Here is a 12,527-nt window from a genome sequence, read left to right on the forward strand (position 1 = left end):
TAAGAAAAGCAAAAAAAGATTTTGAGGAACAGCTAGCCAAAAACTGAAAAAACAATAGCAAAATGTTTATTAAGTAATTAGAAGCAGGAAGTCTGCAAAAAACCAGTGGGTCCCCTAGACAATTGAGATACAAAAGGAGTAATCAAGGACGATAAAGTCATTGCGGAGAAGCTAAATGATTTCTTTGCATCAGTCTTCACAGCTGAGGATGTTGGGAAAATTCCCAAACCTGCACCGTCCTTTGTGGGAGATGAATCTGAGGAACTGTCCTGGACTGAAGTGTCATTAGAGGAGGTTTTGGAACAAATAGAAAAACTTAACGTTAACAAATCACTGGGACCAGATGGCATTCACTCAAGGGTTCTAAAAGAACTCAAATGGGAAATTGAAGAACTGTTAACTGTGGTTTTTAACCTATACTTTAAATCAGCTTCCGTACCTACTGACTGGAAGATAGCTAACGTGACATCAATATTTTAAAAGGGCTCTAGCGGTAATCCTGGCAATTACAGACCGGTAAGTCTAACGTTGGTACTGGGCAAATTAGTCGAAACAATAATTAAGAATACAATTGTTAGGCACATAGAAGAACATAATTTGTTGGACAAAAGTCAAAATGGTTGACAAGGGGGATCCAGTAGATATAGTATACTTAGATTTTCAGAAAGCCTTTGACAAAGTCCCTCACCGAAGTCTCTTGTGTAAATTACATTGTCATGGGATAAGAGGGAAGGTCCTTTCATGGATTGAGAACTGGTTAAAAGACAGGAAACAAAGGGTAGGAATAAATGTTAAATTTTCAGAATGGAGAGGGGTAACTAGTGGTGTCCTCCAAGGGTCAGTCCTAGGACCAGTCCTTTTCAACTTATTCGTAAATGATCTAGAGAGAGGGGTAAGCAGTGAGGTAGTAAAGTTTGCGGATGATAGTAAACTGTTCATGATAGTCAAGACAGAAGCAGACTATGAAGAACTTCAAAAAGGTCTCACAAAACAAAGTGATTGGGCAACAAAATGGCAAATGAAGTTGAATATGGATAAGTGTAAAGTAATGCATGTTGGAAAAAATAACCCCAACTATACATATAATATGATGGGAGCTAATTTGGCTACGACAAATCAGGAAAGAGATCTTGGAGTTATCGTAGATAGTTCTCTGAAAACTTCCACACAGTGTGCTGCGGCGGTTAAAAAGGCAAATAGGATGTTAGGAATTATTAAAAAAGGGATAGAAAATAAGACACAGAATATCTTACAGCCCCTGTATAAAACTATGGTACGCCCACATCTTGGCTACGTCTACACTGGCCCCTTTTCCGGAAGGGGCATGTAAATTTCACCAGTCGTCGTAGGGAAATCCGCGGGGGATTTAAATATCCCCCGTGGCATTTAAATAAAAATGTCCGCCGCTTTTTTCCGGCTTTTAAAAAAGCCGGAAAAGAGCGTCTACACTGGCCCCGATCCTCCGGAAAAAGTGCCCTTTTCCGGAGGCTCTTATTCCTACTTCAAAGTAGGAATAAGAGAAAAAGGGCACTTTTTCCGGAGGATCGGGGCCAGTGTAGACGCTCTTTTCCGGCTTTTTTAAAAGCCGGAAAAAAGCGGCGGACATTTTTATTTAAATGCCGCGGGGGGATATTTAAATCCCCCGCGGATTTCCCTACGACGACTGGTGAAATTTACATGCCCCTTCCGGAAAAGGGGCCAGTGTAGATGAGCCCCTTGAGTACTGTGTACAGATGTGGTCTCCTCACCTCAAAGTTATTTTGGCCTTGGAAAGGGTTCAGAAAAGGGCAACTAAAATGATTAGGCATTTGGAACAGGTCCCATATGAAGAGAGGTTAAAGTGACTGGGACTTTTCAGTTTGGAAAAGAAGAGACTGAGGGGGGATATGATAGAGGTCTATAAAATCATGAGTGGTGTGGAGAGGGTGAATAAAGAAAAGTTATTTATTAGTTTCCATAATACAAGGACTAGAGGACACCAAATTAAATTAATGAGTAGCAAGTTTAAAACTAATAAGCGAAATTTCTTCTTCACACAGCACATAGTCAATCTGTGGAACTCCTTGCCAGAGGAGGCTAGAACTATAACAGAGTTAGCTGCAGTTGCACAGGAGCCAAGCAAACAGAGCTGTAAACAGGGGAGTTTGAGTGGGAGTTCTGTTGGAGGAGAAGGGCAGTGTGCTGGGAGAGAAGCTGAGACCTGATTAGGGGGCGGGGCTTCACTGATTAGGGGTCCTATAAAGGTAGCCTTCTAGTCAGGAAGCGGCATAGATAGCTGCAGCGGCACAGGAACCAGCAAACAGAGCTGTAAACAGGGGAGTTTGAGTGGGAGTTTATAAAGGGAGTTCGGATTGTGGGACTTGTTTTGGGTTTGTTTTTGCTGTGGAGGGGGTGTTTTGGTTTGTTTTTGTGTTCACCGGACAAATAGGATTTTAGTGAGAAAGTAGATAAAACACAGAGGCAGCAGTGGCCATGGCCCAAGTAGTAGAGAACACAAGGATGATAATTGGATGTGGTAGCTGCAGTATGTACATGATTCTGGAGGGGTACCTGAAAGGAGTTCTGTTTGTATGAAATGCCGCCTGATCGAGCTGACGGAAGAAAAGATCCGAGGACTGGAGATGCAGGTGGAAACTCTGGTCGAGTTTAGAAGGGGGTTTGAGCAGATGATGGAGCAAAGGCATGACATGGCTGAAGGGGAAAGTTTAGATATGCAGATGGAAGCAGGATCAAAGGCCTCAGAGGGGGGACTGCTGGGAGAAGAAAATGGACAGTGGAAGCATGTGACTAAGAGAACCAGGCAGAGGAAAAGATGGGTCAGTGAAGGAAAAATAGAGCTCAAGAACAGGTATGTGGAGCTGGAAAATGAAGAAGGGGTACAGCAGGTAGATAATGAAGATGGAAAGGTGAGGAAGAAGAGAAGAGAAGAGTGGCTAGTTCCATAGATAAAGGGGAAGACTTAATGGAGACAACACCAATAATGAGCGTTAGGAGGATACAGGATGGGTTAAAGAAGATTACAAGGGAAAATAGAAATGGCAAGGACTTGCAGCCAGAGGAAGCTAGAGATAGACCAGAGAATTTCACTGTCACTAGGAAAAGGCAGGTCCATGTGATTGGGGACTCCTTATTGAGAATAGATAGACTTATAACCAGAGCTGATCCAGAGAATAGAAGGGTGTGTTGTCTGCCAGGTGCTAAGATACGAGATGTGGAACTGAGGTTGAAGAGGATTATTAAGGGAGCAGGAAGGAATCCATTGATCATCCTTCATGTAGGAACAAATGATACGGCTAGATTCTCGCTGGAATGAATTAAGGGAGACTATGCTAGGCTGGGGAGGATGCTCAAAGAAATTGAGGCTCAGGTGATCTTTAGTGGGATTCTGCCTGTTCCTAGAGAAGGGCAACTAAGATGTGACAGGATTATGATGATCAATAGATGGCTTAGGCAGTGGTGCTATAAGGAGGGCTTTGGGATGTATGGTCACTGGGAGGCATTTATGGACAGAGGACTGTTCTCTAGGGATGGACTTCACCTAAGTAGGGAGGGAAATAGCCTTCTAGGATGGAGGCTGGCTCAACTGATTAAGAGAGCTTTAAACTAGGAATTTGGGGGAGACGGTTGGGAGATGTCCAGGTAATCTCTACGCCAGATTGTAACACTGAGAGGGAGGAAAACGAAGTAAGAAAGGATATAGCTGAGGGTAGGAGAATGAACATGAGGAAGGGTGGGGAGGTATAACATCCGTGCCAAATTGGGTAAAGAATGTGAATGAGGCCAAACAGCAAAAATTAAGATGTTTGTACACCAATGCGAGGAGCCTACGTAACAAAAAGGAGGAACTAGAGCTATTGGTCCAGGAAGTGAAACCAGATATTATAGGAATAACAGAAACATGGTGGAATACTAGGCATGACTGGAGTACAGGTATTGAAGGGTATGTGCTGTTTAGGAAAGTTAGAAATAAGAGTAAACGTGGTGGAGTCGCATTGTATATCAAAGAGGAGGTGGATTGTAAAGAAATAAAAAGTGATGGAATGGAGAAGACAGAGTCTGTTTTGGCAAAAATCACATTGGGAAAGAAAACTATCAGATCCTCCCCTGGGATAGTGCTTGGGGTGTGTTATAGACCACCAGGATCCAATTTGGACATGGATAGAGACCTCTTTAATGTTTTTAATGAAGTAAATACTCATGGAAACTGCATAATCATGGGAGATTTCAACTTTCCAGATATAGACTGGAGAACAAGTGCTAGTAATAATAATAGGGCTCAGATTTTCCTAGATGTTATAGCTGATGAATTCCTTCATCAAGTAGTTGCTGAACCAACAAGGGGGGATGCTATTTTAGATTTGGTTTTGGTGCGTAGCGAGGACCTCATAGATGAAATGGTTTTAGGAGACAACCTTGGCTCAAGTGATCATGAGCTAATTCAGTTCAAATTAAATGGAAGGATAAACCAAAATAAATCTGAGACTAGGGTTTTTTATTTCAAAAGGGCTAACTTTAATAAATTAAGTAAATTAGTTACGGTAGTTGATTGGACTAAAGAAATTATGGACCTTAAAGTGGAGAAGGCCTGGAATTATTTTAAGTTAAAGTTGCAGAAGCTGTCAGAAGCCTGTATCCCTAGAAAAGGGAAAAAATTTATAGGCAGGTGTGTTAGACCAAGCTGGATGAGCAAGCATCTCAGAGAGGTGATTAAGAAAAAGCAGAAAGCATATAAGGAGTGGAAAATGGGAGGAATCAGTAAAGAAAGCTACCTTATTGAGGTTAGAGCATGTAGGGACAAAGTGAGAAAGGCTAAAAGTCAGATAGAGTTGGACCTTGCAAAGGGAATTAAAACCAAAAGTAAAAGGTTTTATAGCCATATAAATAAGAAAAAAACAAATAATAGAATCATAGGACTGGAAGGGACCTCGAGAGGTCATTGAGTCCAGCCCCCCCACCCTCAAGGCAGGACCAAGCTCCGTCTACACCATCCCTGACAGATGTCTATCTAACCTGTTCTTAAATATCTCCAGAGAGGGAGATTCCACCACCTCCTTTGGCAATTTATTCCAATATTTGACCACCCTGACAATTAGGAATTTTTTCCTAATGTCCAATCTAAACCTCCCTTGCTGCACTTTAAGCCCATTACTCCTTGTCCTGTCCTCAGAAACCAAGAGGAACAAATTTTCTCCTTCCTCCTTGTGACACCCTTTTAGATATTTGAAAAACAAAAAAAGAAGAAGTAGGACCGCTAATTACTGAGGATGGAGTGGAGGTTAAGGATAATCTAGGAATGGCCCAATATCTAAACAAATACTTTGCTTCAGTCTTTAATGAGGCTAATGAAGAGCTCAGGAATAATGGTAACATAGGACTAAGGATATGGAGGTAGATATTACCATATCCGAGGTAAAAGCCAAACTTGAACAGCTTAATGGGAGTAAATCGGGGGGCCCAGATAATCTTCATCCAAGAATATTAAAGGAACTGGCACATGAACTTGCAAGTCCATTAGCAAAAATTTTTAATAAATCTCTAAACTCGGGTTGTACCATTTGACTGGAGAATTGCTAATATAGTTCCGATTTTTAAGAAAGGGAAAAAAAGCGACCCGGGTAACTACAGGCCTGTTAGTTTGACATCTGTAGTATGTAAGATCCTGGAAAAATTTTTGAAGGAGAAAGTAGTTAGAGACATTGAGGCTAATGGCAATTGGGACAAATTACAACATGGTTTTACAAAAGGTAGATCGTGCCAAACCAACCTGATCTCCTTTTTTGAGAAAGTAACAGATTTTTTAGATAAAGGAAATGAAGTGGATCTAATCTACCTCGACTTTAGTAAGGCATTTGATACAGTACCACATGGGGAATTATTGGTTAAATTGGAAAAGATAGGGATTAATATGAAAGTTGAGAGGTGGATAAACAACTAGTTAAGGCGGAGACTACAGCGGGTCATAATTTAACTACTAAAATGCATACCAACAGAAGATGGTTATATTGGCTACTTTTTTGTTTTGGCTCCCATCCGTGGGCTGTGTCCTGAACCCCATGTAAACCCAAACTGCACGCATGTGCCCCACATGCTGAGTAGCTCTGATCTAACTCAGTGCTTGGTCCTGCCATGAGGGCAGGGGACAGGACTTGATAACCTCTCAAAGTCCCTGCCAGTTCGAGGATTCTAATGCTGACACTGCCCCGCTCTCCCTTCTCTGGGGCTGCCAGGTGCACCGCTTCTTCCTCTCAGGGAGCAACCACACACTGCCTACTGCCACACTGCTCAGGTGAGGCCCTCCCAGCTTGCTGGTCACCCTCCCTGGGGCCTGTGGGGAAGCTCTTAGTGCCTGGAAGCACCATGGCTCCATCTCAGCAGTCCCTGCTGGCTACCGTAGTGCGCAGCCGAAAACCGCTCGAGTCCACCCCGCAGGGCCCCTCGACCAGGCTCCCGCCCCGCGGGTGGCTGCTGCAGGTGCCAAGAGGCCCGCCAGGAGGGGCGCGGCGCTTTGCTGCGGGCCAGGCAACCAGCGACTTGCTCGCTCCGCTCCGCTCCCGGCCGGCGCGTGCGGGGCGGTTCCCGGGGGCCGCGGCCCTGCGGGGTGGATGGAGGCGCGTTCAGTGCCGGCAGCGGCGCTCTGCGGAGTCGCGTGACGTCACCGCCTCCCCAGCCAGGAGCCGGCGCCTTGTCCTGGCAGGTCGGAGCCGGCCCCGCCACCCCAGATGCGCCTGCAGCTGTGACCGCAGGTAACGGGCTGCGCCCGGGACCCCTCGCTCCCTGGTCTCCCACCGCGCGGCGGGCTGCAGATCCCGGGGCTGGGGCAACACCTAGTGCGTCAGCTGGCTCCTCGGGCCCCTGCAGAGGAGCTCTCCTGCCGCGGGAAGCCCGGGGAGAATGAGCCGTCAGAGCCCAGAGTGCCCGGGCCCGGGCTTTGGGGTACAGGGGAGTGGCCGTTGCTGTGAGGGGTTCACAAGGGCTCGTGTGATTTTTGTTCTTTTCTGCTTCGTCTGGTTCGTGTTAGTGAGTAGGGTCACCCGGCTCTGAATTGCCTTCCTGACAATAGAAAGGGTGACCGTGGATTTTACTAGCAAACTGTTTATTCAGTCATTGACTTTGATCAACAAACCTTGTATTGCAGAGCATTTGGTGAAAGCATGAAGAACCCTTGTACATCTTAGACAAGGTGTGGGGAAATAGTCTATAGCATAGATTTGCAATTCAGATCATGTTTCACACAACCAACAAAAAAAAGCAGTCTGGGCAAATCTGCTGTAGACTCATTTGCCTTTGCCTCCCCCCTGAGAATGATGGTTTCTCTGCATTTCCATTGCTATGTTATTAAAAGATTTATTTCCTCTCTGAAACTAGAAGAATAGCAGAATTTTCAGACAATTGCACAGAATTCTACACTAACATGTTCATGTGAAATTAATATAAGTTGCACAGTCAGTATTTTGAAATTAATCTCCAATTCTTGGTCCAAGAGAGAAGTTTCTTTTCCCAATTTTTTTTAAAATCCCTTTTTGGTTAACTGTATTTAACCAAGAGCCTGTGTATATAATGTACGCAAATAAATCCTTCGGAACCATGGCATGGTTCTAAAGGTAAATTGTACATGCTACATTTGTAGCACTGTTGCAAAAAATCATAAAAATTAAAAGTGAAATGGAGTTAAGAGTTCTATACTGCTTGCTTTTCAATATAGAGAGAGGTTTATTCCTCAGATTGTTTCGTTCCTGAAAAGATAACACTCAATTTGCTATCTTAGCTAAGTCTGTGATTTAGTGAAGGGTCCCTGTGCAGAAAAAGCTGAGATGAAACTTGAGGGATACACAATATTAGTAGTGGTGTTCAGTCTCACCAAACCCCATAAGTAAAGGATACTTTAATTGAAAAGTGCTGAATCCCAGAATATTTCCTACTTTTGCAGAACCTCTCATTCCAAATGATTTCAAAGTGCATTATGTATATTTGAATTATTTACAGGAATCACTTCACTGAAATGCAGTCACTAGGGATGTAAAATCCCATTTACTTAGTACACCATTAAATGTTAAGTTTAACCCATTAACTGATTAACAGGGGTGGGGGAGGAAGCTACTCTTGCCCAGCTTGGCTGGATTCCATCTCCCTCCAGCCCTCACTAGTTAACCATAACCAGTAAGCATCACCCATTCAGGGTGATGCTTATTACTTAACTGGTTAATCATTCACATCCCTAGCAGTCACATTTGGATTGTCAATTTCTGTGTACAGAGCAACAGCATGCAAGAGTTCAGAACCAACAAGTGAATGAACAAATGAGAAGCAAAAACAAAAAACCTCACAGACTGAGAAACAAAAAGACATTCCCCTTGCATATCAGAGCTCAGGGGAGCCCAGGCTAGTAGATTTCAGTGCTAATTTTAATATTTGGGGTTCATAAAGAAACTTCTGAAGAGAAAAGCGACCACTTATGGAATGCCCAATTTACATCAAGTTGCAAGCCATTTGATAACAATGGACTGATCATAGAATCATAGAGCTGGAAGAGACCTGAGGAGGTCCACAAGTCCAGCCCCCTGCCCAAGGCAAGACCAATCCCAACTAAATCAACCCAGCCAGGACTTTGTCAAGCCGAGTCTTAAAAACCTTTAGGGATGGAGATTCCACCCCCTCCCTAGGGAACCCATCCCAGTGCTTCACCACCCTCCTAGTGAAATAGTTTTTCCTAATATCCAACCTAGAGCTCCTCCACTGTGACTTGAGCCCATTGCTCCTTGTTCTGCCACCTGTCACTACTGAGAACAGCCTTTTTCCATTCTCTTTGGAACCTCCCTTCAGGAAGTTGAAGGCTGCTCTCAAATCCCCCCTCACTCTTCGCTTCTGCAAACTAAACAGACCCAGAACTGGACACAACACTCCAGATGTGGCCTCACCAGAGCTGAATAAAGGGGAATAATCACTTCTCTAGATCTGCTGGCAATGCTCCTCCTAATGCAACTTAATATGCCATTAACCTTCTTGGCTACAAGGGCACACTGCTGACTCATACCCATCTTCTCATCCGCTGGAATCCCCAGGTTCTTTTCTGCAGAACTACTACTTGGCCAGTTGATCCCCAGCCTGTAACAGTGGTTGGGATTCTTCCATCCCAAGTGCAGGACTTTACACTTGTCCTTATTAAACCTCATCAGATTTCTTTTGGCTCAATCCTCTAATCTGTCTAAGTCACTCTGAACTCTATCCTTGCCCTCCAGCATATCTACCTCTCCCCCTAGCTCAGTGTCCTCTGCAAACTTGCTGTGGGTGTAATCCATCCCCTCATCCAGGTCATTTAATAAAGATATTGAACAAAACTGGTTCTAGAACCGATCCTTGGGGCACTCCGCTAGAAACCGACTGCCAACCAGACATCGAGATGTTGATCACTACCCATTGGGCCCGACAGTCTAGCCAGCTTTCTATCCCTCTTACAGTACATTTATCTGATCTATTCTCCCTTAACTTGCTGACAAGAATAATGTGGGAGACGGTATCAAAAGCTTTGCTAAAGTCAAGGTATGTCACATTCACTGACTTTCCCATGTCCACAGAGCCAGTTACCTCATCAGAAAAACTAATCAGATTGGTCAGGCACGACTTGCCCTTTGTGAATCCAAGTTGACTATTCCTGATCACTTCCCCCTCTTCCAAGTGCTTCAAAATGGATTCCTTGAGGATCCCCTCCATGATTTTTCTGGGTACTGAGTTAAACTGACTGGTCTGTAGTTCCCTGGATTGTCCTTCTTCCTTTTTTTTTTTTTTTTTTTTTTTTTTTTAAATGGGCCCTCCATTTGCCTTTTTCCAATCATCTGGGATCTCTCCTGATCTCCATGAATTTTCAAGGATAATGGCCAAAGGCTCTACAATGACATTTACCAACTACCTCAGTACCCTCAGATGCATTAAATCCGGACCCATGGATTTGTGTTTGTTTAGCTTTTCTAAATAGTTCCTAACCTGTTCTTTCCCCACCAAGGGCTGGCTACCGCCTTCCCATGCGTGTTGCCTAGGGCATTAGTCTGGGAGCTGACCTTCTCTGTGAAGACAGAGGCAAAGAAAGCATTGAGTACTTCAGCTTTCCCCACATCATCTGTCACTAGGTTACCTCCCTCATCCAGTAAAGGCCCCACGCCCTCTCTGATCACCCTCTTATTGCTAACATGCCTGTAGAAACCTTTCTTGATGGTCAACATAAGCACAATTACTCTGAAGGGTAAATGGTTGTCAACCCCAGAATTAAAACCTAAATCGCCTTTTTCCCAGGTTATAAGACCTTGGTAAAGATTCCATCTCCAAATATAGGCATTCCACAGTCAGGATGCGAGCGTGGGCTGGGAGTTGAGCTTTGTATCAGTATTCGATTGTGACAGGTAGTTAGAGGGCAATGCTAATGATGTTAGCCAAAAGCTATAAAAACAAAAACATCATTAGCACTAAAATTAGTGCACATATTTCCTTTCCCATGGTACCTTCCTATTAAAGCCAAAGAGCTCAAAGATCCTGGTTTGGTTGTTTTTGTTTTGTTTTCTTTTCAGATGTTCAAACTGTGACACTACTCCCCATATTCCTCCCAGAAACAGTGTTCTAACATGATTATGGAATTGATAAGTTTTGGGCAAGATAAGGCATGTACCAAATATGATTATCCTATTGTATCATATGCAGGGCTTGAAAAATCCACTCGCCCGTGGCAAGTAGATATTACCAGCTGGCGAGCTGTGATGGCGGGGGCTGCCCTGCGGTGGCAAGGGTGACCCCCCACACTCTAATGGTGCCGACCCCCGTGCTGCATGGGGAGCACGGCATTCTGACAGTGGTCTGCACCGCTTGCTCTCGTGCGGCTGTGCAGTTGAGCGGCATGCAGGAAGGACGAGTCCTGGGAAGCTGTGGCAGGGCCATACGTGGGCATAGGGCGGGGCCAGAGTGTGCGTGCATCCCTGATGTCAGGGGGAGAGGTGCCGGTGCAAGAGAGCGTCGCATTGAAAAGGGGCGTAGAGGAGAGAGGAGGGAGGCAGAGGAGACAGAGGAGAGTAACGGAGGGAGAAGGGAGAACAGAGGAGTGAGCTAGAAGACGGCGGAAGGTGGAGAAGTGAAGGGTGAGAGCGTGGAGAGAGGAGGGAGACGGAGGAGGTCAGAGAAGGCAGGAGGGAGACAGGGAGTGGAGCACAGAGCAGAGCATGGGGGCAGAGGACGTGAAAGGAGAAGCGGCGGTAGGAAGCAGCCTAGGTCGGGGCTCCTTAAGAGTGCGGCCAGACTGGTGAGAATACCCCACCAGTCAGACAGAGTCTGGACGGAGTGTGTCCTTAGGGCCCTGGGCTGGGGCCCATGAGAGAGGATGGGCCCGGGCCCCCTACCTCCGCCCCCTCCCCTTCGGAGGGGCTGAGAGCGGACAACTGACCTTTGAGACGCCTTGGGGACAACCGAGTGTAGCTCATCGTAGGGGAGACTAGAGGTCGGCTGGCAGCCAAGGAGGGATGCTCCCGTTCCTCCTTCTCTCAGTCTGGATGGTCGTGGCGCCCTCCTTGGCTGCCGGCCGACCTCTAGTCTCCCCTGGGACGAGCTACACTCAGTTGTCCCCAAGGTATCTCAATTGTCTGCTCTCAGCCCCTCCTAAGGGGGGGCGGAGGTAGGGGGGCCCGGGCCCACCCTCTCTCATGGGCCCCAGCCCCGCAAACTGGAAGGCAGAAGGGAGGGAAGGGGTGGGAGAGGAAGGGGCTTGTGCTGAGGGGAGGGGGGCAGGTCAGGAGAAGAAAGGGGAAGGCACCAAGAGACAGGGTGCAGGAGAGACAAATGCCAGGGGGCCAAGTGAAGACAATAAAGAAAAGGGCAGGAGGGGAGGTGTCAGTGGGAGGGGGACAGGGTGATGCTGGGAGAGGAGAGGGTAAGGGCATTGGGGGCTAGAGGGGAAGGTGCTGGGAGAAGGCTTGAAAGAAGGGGTGGGCATGAGGAAGGCTGGGATGGAGCAAGTCATGTGTGAGGGCACAGAGGCATGAGGGGAACGGGGCAGAGGGTGGTGAGGGGGTGGGCATCAGGGAAAAAGAGGGCAAAGGGGGCAGAGGCAGTGAGGGAAGGGGAAGGCATCAAGAGGGTGCAGGGCTAAGGGAAGATGCAGGTGCCAGAGGATTCTGGGGGTGAAGCAGAAGGGCAGACACCTTCAGGGGAGGGACCAGCACCAGAGGAGAGAGGCAGGGCAGGTGTGTAGAGGGAAGTGTTAGAAGAAGGGATGAGGAGGGGTAGCTCACATGATCAGAGTGGGGCTACTGGAGGAGTGGACACAGGGGGCAGAGAAGGGCTGGTGGAGGGGAGCAGGTTGCAGGAAGGCTGAGAGCAGTGAGAAGGTCGGGAGTCGGGACAGCAGAGGAAGGTGAGGAGTTGGGGGGCAGCAGGCACCAGGGGAGCTGATGGAGCAAGGGGAGGAGACATGGCAGTAGAAAGAAAGGCTATGTCTAGACTACATGCCTCTGACGACAGAGGCATGTAGATGAGGCTACCAGGCATAGGAAAAT

The 12,527-nt window shown here is 46.5% G+C and overlaps 1 protein-coding gene across 4 annotated transcripts in view; it reads left to right on the forward strand.

Annotated features, from left to right (window-relative positions):
• Positions 1–12,527, forward strand: part of SLC45A1 (solute carrier family 45 member 1) — a 311,140-nt gene that overhangs the window by 255,373 nt on the left and 43,240 nt on the right. The window contains exon 1 of one of the 4 annotated variants that reach the window (XM_075906382.1): positions 6,612–6,743. The exons of the other annotated variants lie outside the window; for them this stretch is intronic. The gene's annotated coding sequence lies outside the window, so the exon portion shown is untranslated. Of the gene's footprint in view, positions 1–6,611; positions 6,744–12,527 lie in introns of those variants that run through there. 4 annotated transcript variants of the gene reach the window in all.

This window comes from Pelodiscus sinensis, chromosome 23 (genome assembly GCF_049634645.1).
Source record: "Pelodiscus sinensis isolate JC-2024 chromosome 23, ASM4963464v1, whole genome shotgun sequence".
NCBI lineage: Eukaryota > Metazoa > Chordata > Testudines > Trionychidae > Pelodiscus > Pelodiscus sinensis.